General features: G+C 39.9%; 1 long non-coding RNA gene across 2 annotated transcripts; it reads right to left on the minus strand.

Annotated features, from left to right (window-relative positions):
• Nucleotides 1–3,583: 3,583 nt before the first annotated feature.
• Nucleotides 3,584–6,470, minus strand: LOC131258291 (uncharacterized). Of its 2 annotated transcripts, XR_009178045.1 has the most exons (6): nucleotides 6,197–6,470; nucleotides 6,028–6,116; nucleotides 4,522–4,618; nucleotides 4,224–4,343; nucleotides 4,075–4,144; nucleotides 3,584–3,821 (listed from the first exon to the last, which is right to left on the minus strand). It is a non-coding gene; the product is annotated as an uncharacterized LOC131258291 (long non-coding RNA). The 2 variants fall into 2 exon arrangements; XR_009178046.1 differs by lacking the exon at nucleotides 4,075–4,144.
• Nucleotides 6,471–16,285: the final 9,815 nt, after the last annotated feature.

Here is a 16,285-nt window from a genome sequence, read left to right on the forward strand (position 1 = left end):
CACCCCAGTGACCTACATATGTAAGATGAGTTCATTTTTAAAGGGAATCAACTGTGCATCTGTAAAAGCTCACTGAGGGTGCATATCATCCAAGAGCTACATAGAGGTGGCCTTAATGAACACCTTGGATGGGATAATGTGAATGTTATCTTATCTAGCTCCTAGATTTGTCAAATTTTGTAGTGTCAAAACCTCTTGAAATTTGTATCTTGTGTAGTTCAACTGTATATCATCCTTACCAACATTTAAGTACAAGAATAAGAGACTTTACATCAAGAACTTCAAGTACAAGAATAAGAGATTCAAGTACAAGATCAAGTGCTAGATCAACTTTTCAAGTTTCAACTATATCAAGACAATGTGCTTTACTTAAAGAATTCAAGCTTAAGTAATTTTTTCAAGTTGAAACTCAATGTCACAAGGTCACTTCTTCAAGCTCAACTTCAAATATACGATGACAAGCTTTAAGTACTTCAAGATAAACAATCAACTGAAGCGAACGATGTTTCAATGTTCAATTTTCACCTATAAGGTATGAATGACCCTAAATTGACCATAGGTTAGGTCATATTGATTACATTCTTATTTTAGGTCATGATACAATTTTATAGACTTTTTCTCGACTACTACTAGCTTATGTTCGACTCACTACCAGAAAAAGGGGCAAAGGCTACAGATAAAAACCGTAGCTACATGCCTATTGCTACAGCTATAGTCTATAGCATGACCATGGCAATTGGTGGTGTAGCTAAAGGTCAAAAGGTTATGACTGTGGGTTAAATCCGTAGCAATAGATATCAATAGTTGTGGATATAATCCGTAGCGATACTTTCTGTAATGAATGTAAATACAGCTACGAATAATACCTGTAGCTAAAAGTGGAATGAAATCCATAGCAATATATTGAAGTTAACAATAGCTACGGTTTTCATAACAAGAGCTACGGCTAATATCCGTAACTACCTTAAAATAAAAAATTATGACAATGGTATCGATTACCATCGCAAGAACTTTTGATCAACTATTCTAAAAGCTAATGCAATTAATGCTGCTAGGAACAGTACATAAGGGCCTGTTTGATTTTGAGGGAACAGGAAAATACCCTTGAAAAGGGGTCATTATTACCTTTTCTCCTGTTTGAATTTTCAAGTGCATTTTCTTCTTGAAAATTGGTCTGAAAAAGCTGACCTACGTTTGTAGACCCTACTGTGATGTGCATGACATATCCACACCGTCCATCTGTTTTATCAGAAGATTTTAGGGCCTGAGTCCAAAATTGAGACAAATGCAATGCTCAAGTGGTCCATATCACAGGAAACAATGGCCTTAAACGTCCGCCATTAAAAGTTAATTTGTTTATTGGGCCCACATTAATGTTTATATATCATCTAACCTGTTCATGAGGTTATAAAAACATTGATAAGGGGAAAACAAAAATATCAGCCTCAGCCAAAACTTCTACGGGCCACATAATTTTTTATACGCCAAGCATTCAATTTCCACTGTTTCCTATGGTGTGGTCCACTGGAGCTTTGGATCTGCCTCATTATTGGGTTCATGGCCTAAATCGGGCTGACGTATAGGATGAACTGTGTTGATACATCACGTACATCACTGTGGGCGCTATATTCATTTGGCAGCCATCCTCAAATTTAACGCCAAGAAGCTAAGCCGTCAGTGCAGGCACAAGAAACAATGGGGTAATTCCCTAGTAGGTAATTACTTATTTACCTGGTAATTACCATTTCCTTCAAAAATCAAACAGACCCTAAAATGCAATCAGGAAAGAAAACGATGCATTCATGTTACAAATAGCAATCAAATCATACAATGCATCCTACATTCACATTTCTAAATAAACAAATTTCAAAATACAACGTACAACACTAAATAGTTTGAAGAAGATGATTGTGGGTGTTACGTTACTCACTCGCCACACCTCCAAGATGATTGACAGCTTTGACAAACTGCCCATGCAGTTCCCTAGTCCATCTAATTCTCTGTTTGCTGGACGCAGCCACTGTAGACTTCGTCAGAGTATGAGCAACAGAGGTACCTACCGAAGGATTAGAACACTGATACATTCATTACCTGCGAGTAATCATCAACTATTTCTAAGGCACCAAAATGGAAAACTGAGAAGTACCATATAGCTCAAAAACAGAAATCTCATAAAGAAGACTAACTAAAGATAGGGACGCTCACCCCAAAATCTGAGAAAGCACAAAAAGCACATACGTGTGCTCCATACATTGAAATAGGAAGCACAAAAGAGATACAACCAATGAATGAGCTATTATTGTCAAAGGGCGTTTTAGTAGAACATGCACTTACCATTCACATATGGAGTACAAAATGGGTCGGCCAACCTTTCATAATGTAGAACTCATCCTTGCATACCTGCAAGACATGATGGATATGCATGGCAATGTGACATTTGCCGATTGAAATGGAACAATTCAGTCAAACCCATTTCTTTAAAAATGAATTTAAACTGTTTTAGATATCCCACTGAACTTCACTTGTTTGACTTCCTGTTTTGTTCATACAACAAGGAAGCACTTTGGCCTCTGCAAAAAACAAATGACAAGTGGAATTCTGCATATTTACTAGTTTGCATTGGAACAAATAACCAACCAATTAAAAATCAGACACTTCCAACCAATTAAAAGAACAAAATTCTAGTCAATTACAAGAGATGAACTAATAATTTGAAGATATACCTTCCAACGGGTATTTAACGATATTCAGCTTAAAGTACACTTCCATTCAGCAGCGATTTCTGCAAGTGAAAGCATATGGACCCAGAATGATGCCAGTTGCAACCATTGTCACATCCACAAGTGATTGCAAGGATCAAGATGTAAACAATCATGAGTGAATGGCATGCATATATGTAAGATGTGGCAACTTCTGAGTTCAACATCATATTTACAGACTAACAACAGCGGGGGAGAAAAGAATGAAAGAAAAAAAAAAAAAAAAAACTCAACCAAGAAAAAGACTTGGACTTAGTTGCCAATCTGGTTCAGTGCCTTGGGCCCACGAGTCATCCACAGAACTCGACTCAAGATTCAACAAATTGGTCCGAGTAGAAAAACAAAAACAACAACAAAAATCGGGTGGGCACAGTCCAAAAATGGCCAGTCTGACCCACTTCCTATCAGTACATTCTGCCATCTGCACTTTGTGCCTCATGCCAAATGGCTCTGCTTCCACAAAATGCAGATTAGGTTCTAATACAGCATTAGCTTTCCTCTGGAACTACAAAACCACAATACCTGATTTTTTTTTATGAATAACATGGTACCTGCGAGTTCTGGACAAGCACATCAATTGCAGCCAAATAGGGAGCTACAGTCAGGGATTTATTGAAGAAGTGCACTCGATCATGAATCTTCTTCTCTAACACAAAGTTCCGCAGCTCTGTTTCAAACTTGGGAGTGGCAAAAAGATACAGACTTTTTGTGGGAAAGGGAAAGTAAAACCATGGTTATTAAGGGTTTGGGCTAGCTGAAGTTCAACAGGAGTTTTGATGCTGTGGAGTTGTGACAGTTGCACTGGGGCGTGTTTAGATGCACAATTGATGTAAATGCCGACATTCAGCTTAATCAAGAAGAGATGAGAAAAATTACAATGGTTATTCAATTCCTCAGTCTCACCTCAACCAAGCAAACTAAATCGTCTTCCCTTTTGAGGCCAACCATCTTCCACATCCTTCCACATCTGGGCAGTTCTAGGAAACCTCTCCTTTAGCTTCCCAACAATCTCTCGTGCCTGCTCCATCTTCGAGTCCTTATTTGAAAAAGTCCATTGCATCCCTGTACCTCCCATGAATGTTGCAATCCCAAAAGACAAATGGCATTCTTCAGAACATGAGTCAAAAAATGATTTTATTCATGACCATGACAACTTGCATCCTACATTTCATACGCAAACATACATACATACATACATACATACATACATATATATATATATATATATATATATAAAAGCTGCATTCAAACCAAGAAAGCAACCCATATCCAATTTCAAATTAGAATTTCCATTTTAGAATTGAAGAGAACTGACCTATGTAGAAGAGAGTCAAGAAATTGAACCAACTACCAATTATAGAAACAACCCACAAGCCCACAATCACCTGCACAGATTTTTTTCCCAACATAATTTTATGTCCAAATAACAAGAGCATTAAGATATCTTTGTATGAGAAAAATTACCATCAGATATTTTCCGAAGTCCCAATGATAAAAGCATTGTTCATTTCTTGTCTCAATGACAAAGCGATGCTCACGAAAAGGTCTTCAAGTAAGATAACCTCAGGAAGTTTTGGCAGAGACCTGATTTTTGGAAAGAAAATAATACAATCAATAATTCATAAAAATAGATAACTGGACTAACTGATTTTTTTCATGACAACAAAACAATAAAGGGAATGTTGGGTCTTTGGCATTGTCGGAGCTGGTTGCTTCCTTACAAACCCATGTTGCAATTCTGATTAAAGTTCAAGGAAAATACCACCGAAGAAATGTTGTGGCCACAACAATCATGTACATAATACTTCCAGAAAATACAGATCATTGACAAGTAGAGGACTGATTTCCACAATCATTACCTGGTTTGCCAAAAGAATAAGAAAATTAAAATGAGTCCATGCAATCCTCGATGGATGGAAAGAAATTTCGGCAAAAGTTGTTTGTGAAGTGTCTGTGTGCATTCAAAACTGAGAAGATGCTGATGTATTATCCTTTCTTCTTTTTTGAAATATATTTTAGTCATTCATGAAAATAAAAAATAAAAAAAATCTACTTGAAGTGTCCCTCACACTAACAGCTAGCTGAAAGCTTGTATCTTTGTAATTCTAATGTGTTATATATTTATGTATTTGATGCTCAACTCTATTTCATTTGCCCAAAAAAATTCTGATTGATTACTGCAGACTGAGGTTTTCTAATCCCACCCATGCACTACCCAGCCCATCTATATGCAGGCATGTGCGGTGAGCGTCCAAGCCATCAGCAGGTGGACCCCGCTATGTACATTCCCTTGCCACAAGTCATGACAGTCTGCTCCTCATTGGGGCATGCCTAAAAAACAAGGTTTCTTTGAAAGCGACAGCCATTTGTGTGCTCTGGCCCACATGATGAGTGGACTGGCCTGATTGTTGGAGCAGGGCAAGGCGTCAGTTCAACGTCAGGTGTGCTTGGATCTTGAGTATTGCACATGACATCTTTGCATGTAGATGAGCTAGGCAATCATGCTTGTGGCATTAGGAAATTGTACAAGATGTGAAATTCCTATATTTGAGTTCATTACAAGTCAAGGTTGCATTTGGACTTAGTTCAAAAACAAGAATGTAACTTGAACCAATTCAACCCAGGTACTTCACTGACTAAGGGAAGCAACACCCTTAGTCATTGACGATAACCTAGATACTTCACTAACTAATGGTGTTGAATCGATAACCCATTTGCTCTCAATCACAGTTTCCTACCTATAAAGAAACAAACATAACAAGAAACCCAAACAATGAAAGAATCAAACCAGTCCATAAAGGACCAGAATTGTCTACAACACCTATTTTACGCAGCTGCATTAAACAATGAAAATGGTTTTCGATAAATCATCCAAGAACTGGGTTTTACCCTATATCTCCACAATTTTGCCGAAAAAATTGATATGGGTAATTTCAAAACCATGCAATAAACGAAAAGAAAAATTAGAAGCGGGTCAATTAGATATCAATAATCGGCCCACGGATTGATCTGATTTTAGATGAATTCATATAGGAACATGTTCCGATTGCATACCGACAAATATTTTGACGAAGAGGGTTTTCATGAACTAATCCAAGCTTCAAATCCTGATTGCTTTCACCATTGCTGCAAACTGAATTTGCCCATGTTCAGTTTAGAAAGAAGGAGAAGAGGCGAGGTGACTAGTATAGGGACCGTCATTAAAGTACATCTATAAATCTGGCTGGTCAAACCAATGAAATAGATGTTAGCCAGAAATGTAACTTACCAGGAGAGTGTGCTCGAACTGAGCACTACACTTGCCAACTTCAGAAACAACCATCCATCCATCAAGCTATAACCGGTCACGCCAAACTCCTATAAAGGAAGCGTTTATCAGAACGAATTTAACAAAGGTCCTGAAATGCTAGACATTTGCTAAAATCTCAAAAGGATACCTGCATTGATCATGGGTTCGATTGTAAAGGTCTGCCCTGCTGTCATCACACCGACTGCTTTATTTCCTGCTATGGGTCAAGGAAACAGGCTACCACAGCTAACAGCAAAAGCTGACAAGTGAGTGAAGTAGATATTAAGTAAACTACATGACCCACACATATATGATCGTGCCTAAGCTGAATTCGGCATTGCTCATGGGCTGATTGGTCAGTAAGACAATGAAATACAAAGTCACATCTCCAAAATTTTGTTCATTACCGATGCATTTATACGTTCAAGCTGAAATCATATGTGAAAATTTAAAATAAAATAAAAAATAAAAAATAAAAAATAAAAACACTAATTCAAAACTTGCATGCAATGGACAATATCTCCAGACCAAATTCATATGTAATATGCCAATATCTCTGAAACCACTTTTTTCCACCCAATCAATAACACTGCGTAATTCCCCTGCTACAACTTTCCCATTGAAACTGCTACTGAAAAAACAAAGTACTCTTCTAAGAGAGAGTACCACTGCACATGAACCTCATTAATGAACAAGAGGACGTCGTATACTTGTGTTGGAATAGCTGTACATGCACAGCCAAGCATTCACATGTAAAGCATTTGCATATGCAACTAGTATGTGGACAATAGAACCGTGTGGGCTGAGAGTCTGGCCTTCAGCAGCAAAGGTTTGATACAAAGCCCCTACCTATTCCTTACATTTAAGTTGGGACTACAACAGTTGAACCGTTGATCATGGTTCCTTGACATAATAGTTGCTGTTAATTGTGGTTTGGTCTAAGCAGCATGCAACAAATCATGCAACAAAGTGCTCTTCTGAGAGAGAGTACTTGCAAATTTGATTGCTCCAAAGGATGCAAATAACTTCTCAGTTGATTTTTGGAGTGGGAATCAATATAGTGTTCTACAGTCCACAAGCAAAACCAGAATGCATGACAAACTAAAACAAGATTTAAGACCACCAAAGAAGAAGAGCAACTCGATTAAGGTTACCATGAAAAGATTACAAGCTAATAAAGATTGAGGTAGAGAATCGCTGCATAACTCTGCAGAGATTGAGATGATTTGGGAGGATTAAAATCAGAACTGAGGAACAACATTTAACTGCCAAAAATTACTTAAGACGTACAAGAATTGCAGAACTCATTCCCCTAGAATTCTTTGGGCACATAGACAGCAAGGAAATTATAGATGTCACACTATCAGAAGCATGATAAATGCATGACCATACACCAGTGTGCTTACATCACAAGCAGCTATCTTCCTTGCTACAGCCAATTCTCACGCACCAAATGGAAGGGGAATCATCATCATCAGCTAAGCCTTATCCCAACTAATTGGGGTCAGCTACATAAATCAGATGAATAGCACAGGTCTTGGCTATCATGAATCGTAGAAACGCTGGTGATGAGCATGCCATAATGCAACAAAGAATGGTTAAATTATTATATAAATTCTTATTAATGAGCATTCCTACCTTCAGTATTGGTTGTCTTAAATTTTAATTGTTGCCTTTTGCAAGGAAACTAAAGTAAACACATGCTATGACGTATATGAATGATTGCCATTTTTTGTATGCATGTGTGCCATATATGTCAGTACATTATAATCAAAACCATCCATCTTCACGTACCTCAAATGTGTTAGATTATACCTACAAGCATCTCACATGAACCGCATAAGACAATCTGCACATGAACACATATATACCACACAGCCACATGTGATAGCATCAATCTACAAGGTCTCCACAACATCTGCACATGTTTCAGATGTTTATGGAATCCACAAAGGCTATCTATATACATTCTACTAATTGACAAACAATGGTCAGTACAATAGAATAGTACATCAAGCATTTATTAGGTGGACGGAAAAGCCTATAATAGTTGTGCTGAGATAGGACTTTAATGCACCAAATGGGTGCTAAATGCCTGCCGATCAGCTGGATATAATCGAATCAATGAAATTTCAGTTTCCATGCCATTTTTGGGACCCATGATTTGAAATATTTAGTTAACCTATATATATATATATATATATATATATATATATAGTTAACCTATATGCTATGCATGCAATTTTTTAATGATAGTGTATCAACCACCACATTTTATCAGAGTATTGAAGTTCTTCTCCATAAAACTAGCTATGATATCCCGTCCTTGGCAACATCTTACTATCAGGTTCAAAGTAAAAGGATGAAATATGATCGGATGTTTGCTAGCTCTATGCATACATTTGCACCACACCTTACTGAATCCTAAGTCTATAGGACATCTCAGTGGACCTTGTCCATCCAAAAGGTGTACTCGACAGTTACACAATGAGATGAGCCACATGCATATGGGGAATGTAGACCAATGTGAAGTATTTCACTTTCATTCATTTTTTCCTATAGGGACAAGCCACTACCAAATCTGGATGGCGATGAACGTGCAAATGCATGCTCTCTGGAAACTATTTATTCACATCTATCCATTTCATCAAACAGTTAGCATGCATGAAATCTGAAAGACAAAAAGATACTAAGAGTGGAAGATATCAAACCTATGGAGAGGAGCCTCAGATTCTTTTAGTTTTAAAAGATGCCTCAAAGATGTGAGAATGGTTTCGAATGGCGTATGTTTCTTCGGGTAGGAGCTTCACAGCTGCTGCAATGGAAAGAGATAGAAGAGACGGCGGAGATCGGGAGAGAGAGATAGGGTTATGGATCAGAGAGAGAGAGAGAGAGGACTGGGGAACGGAGATAGAGGATTGCGGAATGAGAGAGAGAAGAAAGAAGTTTTGGGCGCGCCTCTGTTTTGAGCGCGCGCCCACTTTTTGGGCGTCGATTCGTGAGACGGAACATGGACGGTCTTGGTAGGAGCTCCGTGGGGCCACCATGATGTATTTGATTTATCCATTCCAAACATTAATTTTAATAAATAATTTAAATTCATTATCTTAAACTTAAAGTAAATTGAAGGCTCAAGTGGACCACACCATAGAAAGCACATGTGATTTAATCTTCATGTTTCCTGTTGTGTGGTCCACTCGAGTCTTTAATATAGCTGAATTTTTATTTCATTCCTAAAATAATATTTCAAAATAGATCAGCGGCTTAGATAGAACACATAGATTTTTTAGGCCATATAGAGCCCCTTACACCACCATTAATTATTAATAGTGTGGTAACTTTTTAGTTATGGATTAAAACCATGGTAAATATAGCTACAGCTTACATCCGTAGCAAAAAACTAACGTAGTTTGTATTCTTTGTCTCTTTTTTTGGTTCTACTTCAAGTACTGGCTCGACCAATCTAAGAATTTTCTCGACCAGTCTAAGATTTGTTGTGGATTTTCAAAATTTCTATTTGAACCCTTGACCAGTCGTGGAGACTGCTTGACCAGTCGAGCAGACTCGACTCAAAGTCCAGCAACCTTTCAGGGTTCCACTCGACTAGTTGAGTGCATGGCTCGACTAGTCAAGCAGGCCACTCAACCAATTGAGCCAGCCACTTGACCAATCATAGATCTATCTTATCCTATTGCGCTCGAAATTTTGAATTTTCATTGGTCCTTCGACCAGTCGAGTTGACCTCTGGGTCAGTCGAGTGAACAGTTTTTTTACCTATAAATAGAGCACAAATTTCAGAGTTTGGTAAGTCATTCAAGCAAAATCAAGACACCACTCTGAGAATTAAGTTTGTGATATTCTTAAGTTATATTGTGTTTATTTAATATTTTCTTTTAATTAACTTGTTGTATTTGATTTTGAGTTTTCTATTCCAATCTTATTTAAAGAAGGGATTTAAGTTTTTCCCTTTTTCTTGAGATCAAAATCAAATCAAGCTAGCCTAAAGTGATTTAATATAAAAAAACATTTAAAACCCTTTCATAAGTGAGTGTGGATATTGAACATCTACTTCGAATTGGTTCTACCGGGCTTTATCAAAGAAGAATATCCAGATAAGTATATTTACATTTTTGTACATTTTTGTAAATCTCTTTTTGGTTTTTGAGACTGTGCTAGGAAAAATATATATTTTTTTAAGTTTATCTGAGGTGATCCAGAAAATTTCAGAGTGTGGGGTTTTTGAATTGTGTAAGCTCACTTGAAAAACATAATTGTGAAGGTTTTAGGTGAACCTTGAAAAACCTATTTCATAGTGAAAGCCAATATCCCAAGGGAGAGGATATTGGGAGTGGAGTAGTTGTGTGGCTATTTTCTTAACAGTTGGTATACACACAAACGAACCACTATAATATCTGGTGTAATGGTGATTGGCTGATTGTGGCTTTGTGTGAATGTTATAATTTTTCTTTAAGCCTTTGTGGAGAATGTTGGAATCCGTTTTATGTAATTGTGGGAATGTTGTAATAGCTTAGTTTATTTTCATTGTTATTTTTATTTTCCTCTGTATTGGTTTGGGATTTTGATACACAAACCGTTTTAGAAATCAGGTTGTCCTACCATAAGCCATTGGTTTTTGGTGTAAGGTTGTCCTTAAAACAACATCTGTATCAACCTCTCAATACTTGTGTATTACAGACCCCACACAGTCAAACGAGCGTAAGAAACCTCACTACCCGCATGTGGACAGTCAATCACCAACAAGGCCCGAAGGTAGCGGACCCATTTACGAGCTGGTCAGACTCAGCCTAACAATGCTTCCTCACACCAGGCAGGTAAAGCCACACCCCTATCCAACTGACTACACGACAGTGGGATTCGCAGCCTAACGGTATAAGGCCATCTTGCGCTCATAGTTTCCACTTGGTCACGGCATTGGAGCAGATCCTTGGTACCATAGAAGTTTTGGAAATTTCACCAATGGGCATCCTATGCACCCGGTATGCTCATGTAATATTTCCGGTGTCCACACATACAGCCATACACGAATGTCCCTATGGAGGCAAGGCCCTAATGAAGCAAGGATGGTATCATCATGAAATACGATGCCAATATATGAGTCACACATACAAATCATGCACAAGCTTCAGGCACTTAATGTGCACAAGGGGAGAAACTCCATCCATCAACGACCACCACACAATGAAATCAATTCATACAAATGATGCATATGAGTCACAAGAATGTAAGTGCGCTTCCTGTGAAATATGGAATCTTCCGTCCTAAGGAGGGTCAAGGTCTAAGCACATAGACAGGTGTCCTAAGGAGAAGAAAAATTCTCTAATGGGGGCCCAGTACTTTGGGATGACCCACAAGCTAAGAGAGAGTCATGATCTTAAAAAGGAACGGTCCTAACCAGGCCCAATGTGGACCTTCAACTACCTATAAGGACCTCTATGGGCCTACCTTAGGGCCACCAAGGAGAACATCCAACCTCAACTGGGTCCCAAAAGGTAGCCCATCACGCATATAATGTAAGGTCTAAGGCCTAAGCAATGTATGGTCTAATGGGCCATACACCAAGCCCAATCTCATAGACCATATAGTGGGCCCTCAAGTGAGGTTTGGGCCTAACCATAAGGGTCAAAAACCCATATGTTGTGGTGGGCTTCATGGGCAGCCCAGTAGTTCATTTACATGGGCAATTCTCATATTTAACAAAAGTGAGTTAAGCCTCACTTTTTAGCCCAAGTATAAGGTCAATTTTAATGGGCAGCCAAGGGCCCAACTTCTTGCATATTCTTGCCCCTAAGCCCATCATAATAGATGGAAGAGTATAGGCCCAAGATCAATGGGCCTATCCAAAAGGACTTAGTCCACAAGGCCTAATTATCAATATAAAAGGGCGGTCATGCATATATATATTATCACATAATGGTCCTTGAGGAAATAGCCCAAAAATAAAATTCATTCAATTCATGCTTTATGGTGGACTTAGAGGGCAGCCCATAAATCCAAAAATACATGTGGGCAGTGTCACGCCCCAAACTTGGAGACCGAGCTCACAAAATTCCCGATCGCCGAATCCGGTGCCGACAGCCTCCATAGTACCCCATTCTCGGCTCCTAGCATCCATACACCAGATTCCGATCCTGGGATCCTACAAGGAGGATTTATTTTTTTTAATGTATATTTAACTCATAATAAGCATAACCACAAGTTTACCCAAATCACAAAGGCAACATCATCATCACATATCTACTAATATTAATATTTGAGTACAATACCAAAAAGGGAAAGACATATCAAAATCAAAGCTCCAGAAGACTGTTACACGCTCCAAGCTCAATGCTGCTACAACCTAACGTCACTTGCATGCATCTATCATGCATAAGCTTATAGAAAGCTTAGAGGGTGGTGTAAGTGTGTGCACGAGGTAAGTGTCAAGCACACAAATATCAGAGTAAGCGGAAATACTGACAAGATCAGGAATTATCAGAGTAAACAGAAATATTGACAGGATCATAAATCATACGATAATAGAGTAAATAGAAGTACTGACAAGTTCATGAATCATATGATATTAGAGTAAATATAAGCACTGACAAGTTCATGAGTCATATAATATTAGAGTAAATAGAAGCACTGACAAGTTCATGAGTTATATAATATCAGAGTATGTAATAGAGATCAATTATGCAAAGGAGGAGTCAAAGAGAGCCAAATATCAGATGCCGATGGTACAATGCAATATGTAAATCTTGTTAAGTCTGTCTAGGCCATATTAGTATAGAAAACATAACAACCCAAAATGTCATGTGCATGCGGATGTAATATGCGATGCGAATGAAATAACTAAGCTAGAGTGTGAGGTCGGGATGATAGTACGTAGTATCGCAGGCTACGGGGTCCATCACAAGGGACTTCTATCCAAACCAGTCTCATACCTAATTTTGGATAGTCGGACTCAATGTGGTAAACTCCTAATCTCAGGTTAGTCGCGCGCCCAACCAAAATCCTGGCCATGCAAAGGTACACAACAATTAGTTGCGTACCATTAGCCCGAGTGGATAGTGAATGAAACAAATGTATGATTATGCAACTCCTACTCAATAAGTCTACATATCAGTACGGTTCCTTTCTGGGAAATCACCGGGGTCTATTACACTCCAAATCAGATTGCCACCCCATCGCGCGCAACAAGGTGAGTGGAAGAGACTTCACTATCCGCCTGCTAATATCGAGCCAGGCTCGTCGATAACGGACCCATTCCTCAAGCTGGTCAGACTCAGCCTAGCATTGCCCCCTCCTATAGGGCAGGTAAGGCCGTACCCCCTTCCAACTGACCACGACACAGTGAGAGACGCGGCCTAACGGTATACGGCCCTCATGCGCTCATGCATCCACTCGGTCTAGACGTTAGAGCAACCTCTGGAACCAAGAGGGTTCTGGGACTTTCACCCAAGAATATCTATAGCACCTCATATAGAACAGATTTTCGGTGTCCCAGTTGGCCATCCACGAAATACCTGTGGAGGCTACGGCCCTGATGTCGCTAGGGCGTATGGTGGTCATATCACACAAATGCGAGATGTATGAGTCACACAGTCCAATCATGCATCAATCCTGTGCATGTCATGCTCTCATGTGGGACAACTTTGCCTATCAAGGAGCCCTATGAACAACCTGCCCTATGGCATAAGCAATAGTCAATCACAACTCATAACAAACATGCAGATGATGCGTATGGGCATGTATTATGATGCTATGCTGTCACATACTCATAATCGGTATCAATAACCGGCATCAATAATCGGCCTAGACAATGTGGACATTAACCAACAATGCCCCCAAGGGGTGGCCACATAGAGTCAAACATATAATGGGCCCACGGCCTCACACAAAGGCCTAATATACAACACGATGGGCCTTACTCAAAGGCCACATATACATAACAGGTGGACCCTGCTCATGGGCCTAATACATATCACAATGGGCCTTGCCCATTGGCCATGAATACATCAAAATTAGCCTTACTCATAAGTTATGAATACATTACAATGGGCCTTGCCCATGGGCCTCAAATATATGACATGTGGGCCCTACACATGGGTCTTGAATACATCAAATGGGCCATGCATCATGGGCCTAATATGTGTCCCAATGGGCCACAACTACGGGTCGCGCATACATCATATTGGTCACAACAATCGGCGTTGGCAATCGAAATTGGCCTTGAAATCAGAATCAGCAAATCGGCCAAGTCAATCGGAATCAGCAATCGGCCAAGATAATCGGAATCGACAAATCGGTCATGACAATCCGAATCGATCGATAGTCGAAATCGACAAATCGGTCACGTCAATCGGAATTCGGTAATCGGTCATGATAATAGCCTCGATCGCTGATCGACAATCAGTCATGATAATCAGCCTCGATCACTAATCGGCAAATCGGCCACGGCAATCGAGATTGATCAATAATCAGAATCGGTAAATCGGTTACGTCAATCAGTCATGATAAACGACCTCGATCGCTAATCGGCAATTGGCCACGACAATCGGAATGGGTCAATAATTGAAATCGACAAATCAGTCACATTAATCGGAATCGGCAATCGGTCATGATAAACAGCCTCGATCCCTAATCAGCAATCGGCCACGACAATCGAAATCGGTCAATAATCGGAATCGACAAATCAGTCACGTCAATCAGAATCGGCAATCGGTCATGATAAACGGCCTCGATAATTAGCAGATAAACAAAGTGGGGTCCATAGATGATCAGCCAATCAACCATAGTATAAAAATCGACACCCAGCCGTGGTTATGAAGTCATTCATCTACAGCGAATGGGGCCCACTTATTTGGGTTAACCCATGAAGAGAATGGGCCTAACAAGGCCTAAAGGAAGGTCACAATGAGGACATCTAACCATCATTGCCCATCAATGTGGACGTCAAACCAACATTGCTCCCAAAGGGGTGGCCTACATACGGCTCAACATATAATGGGCCCATGGCCTCACGTACAATCATGATGGGCCTCATTTACTTCACATGGGCCTCGTCACATGGGCCAACATAAATCACATCGGGCCTCGAATATACACAACAGGTAGGCCTCACACCAAGGCCTCGAATACATCTCAATGGGCCTCTTATGCCAAGCGGCCCACATCACATTGGTCACACTATATGGGCCACACTAACGGACTTCATGTACATCAAAAGGTCACACTGATGGGCCTCATGTATATCAAATCGGGCCCACCCTTATGTATATTTGAGATCCGACCTATTCACAAGTTAACATAGAGATAAGTGAAGTGGAAACAATATTGGGAACTGGGGGCCATAGAAGTTTTGAATGGTGGATGTCACTGTCCACTGCTTCGATGGTGGGGACCATTTGAATTTTAATTCTGACTCATTCTTTACCTCATACCATGAATGGTATCTCAAATGGTTGGATGGTATGGATACAACACATGCATCATGCATGATGGGTCCCACCGTCCAAATAGTGGACGGTGTAGATAGACATATGCATCATGGGGCTACAGAACTTACTGGCTTCAACTCACCAGCCATGTAGCTGGTATGAGGTACCCCAGCCAACCCGTTCTCCTGCTAGTGGATCCCACTGTCCCAAACTGATGGACGATGGATACAACACATAAAGTATGGTGTGGTCCACGTCCCATGCTGGACGTGCACAACAACATAGTTGCTACACGTTGCAGCTACATCTGCTTTATGAAGGCAGAGATGGGTCCCACGTAGTGCCCACCCTCAAGCAATATAAAATATATTTATATATAATTGAAAGAGGTGAGCTGCTGTACATGCAGCTTTTCTCCATTGAAAGAGAGAGGTGGGTCCCACGTAAGGCCCACCCTCACATGCCATATATATGATATATAATATATAATATATATTATACTGTTACACAGCAGCTTTTATGTACAAAAGAGAGGGCAGAGGTGGGTCCCACGTAGGGCCCACCCTCTCATATCATAATATATAATATATATAATATATATGTTACATCCAACGTCCGACCCTTGGGAGGCCCGGACGATAACCTACATCAAGGAGGGCCCCACACGGGGGGTGTGTCCCACCGTCAGATGGGCGGTGGACACAATACTTGCATCATGGTGGGGCCATCTTATACGGATGGACGGCATAGATGGGTCCTACGGACCCCATAGTCCGTCCACAGCCATGTCAGTACAC

This window comes from Magnolia sinica, chromosome 10, assembly GCF_029962835.1.
Source record: "Magnolia sinica isolate HGM2019 chromosome 10, MsV1, whole genome shotgun sequence".
NCBI classification, from domain to species: Eukaryota; Viridiplantae; Streptophyta; class Magnoliopsida; order Magnoliales; family Magnoliaceae; genus Magnolia; species Magnolia sinica.